Source organism: Nanorana parkeri, unplaced genomic scaffold (genome assembly GCF_000935625.1).
Source record: "Nanorana parkeri isolate BGI_ZX_2015 unplaced genomic scaffold, ASM93562v1 scaffold293, whole genome shotgun sequence".
Lineage (NCBI taxonomy): Eukaryota > Metazoa > Chordata > Amphibia > Anura > Dicroglossidae > Nanorana > Nanorana parkeri.
In genome coordinates, this window is record NW_017306561.1 from 653,568 (window position 1) to 654,129 (window position 562).

Sequence of the window (562 nt, forward strand, 5' to 3'; positions counted from 1 at the left end):
ACGACACACTTTTGACTTTAATGTCACTTTAAGTAATGGGGATTGGAAAGTGAGCAGTTTGAGCACCATGCAGTTAAAGTGTATTTCCAGTTTTGCTGTCAAAATTGAGAAACACCCTCTATATTTTTATATAATATACTTCTTACCCTTTAGATGTTTCTTTGGGGCAGGCCTTTGAAATGGAGAATTTTAAATGGAGTCTGCCCCCATTCAAAGACTAGGAACAAACTTCCCATTCATAAAAGAAAAAATGTGTATTAATTTTTTTGTGTGCATAGGAGCCAGTAAAGCATTGTAACTGTGATCGGTAGAATGCGGTAGCTATGTTCTGGTTCTTGCAGAATGTTCCTCCAGTTCATGTACGTAGCCAGGTCCCAAAATGAAGTCTTTTGATGTCACCGTTCTGGTATTCCATTGAGAACTACATGGTGGCTGATGGGACTTGTAATTTCTCCATTTACACATCCTGTTAAAGGATCTGTGAATGAACGATGCGGCTGTGTAGGTGGAGCCACACAATTCAAAAAGGTAAGCAAGCCTGTAGGTAGGAGGACCCCACGAT

General features: G+C 40.0%; 1 protein-coding gene across 1 annotated transcript in view; it reads left to right on the forward strand.

Annotated features, from left to right (window-relative positions):
• TRPV3 (transient receptor potential cation channel subfamily V member 3) overlaps positions 1–562 on the forward strand; it is a 23,318-nt gene that overhangs the window by 2,333 nt on the left and 20,423 nt on the right. The window lies entirely within an intron of this gene.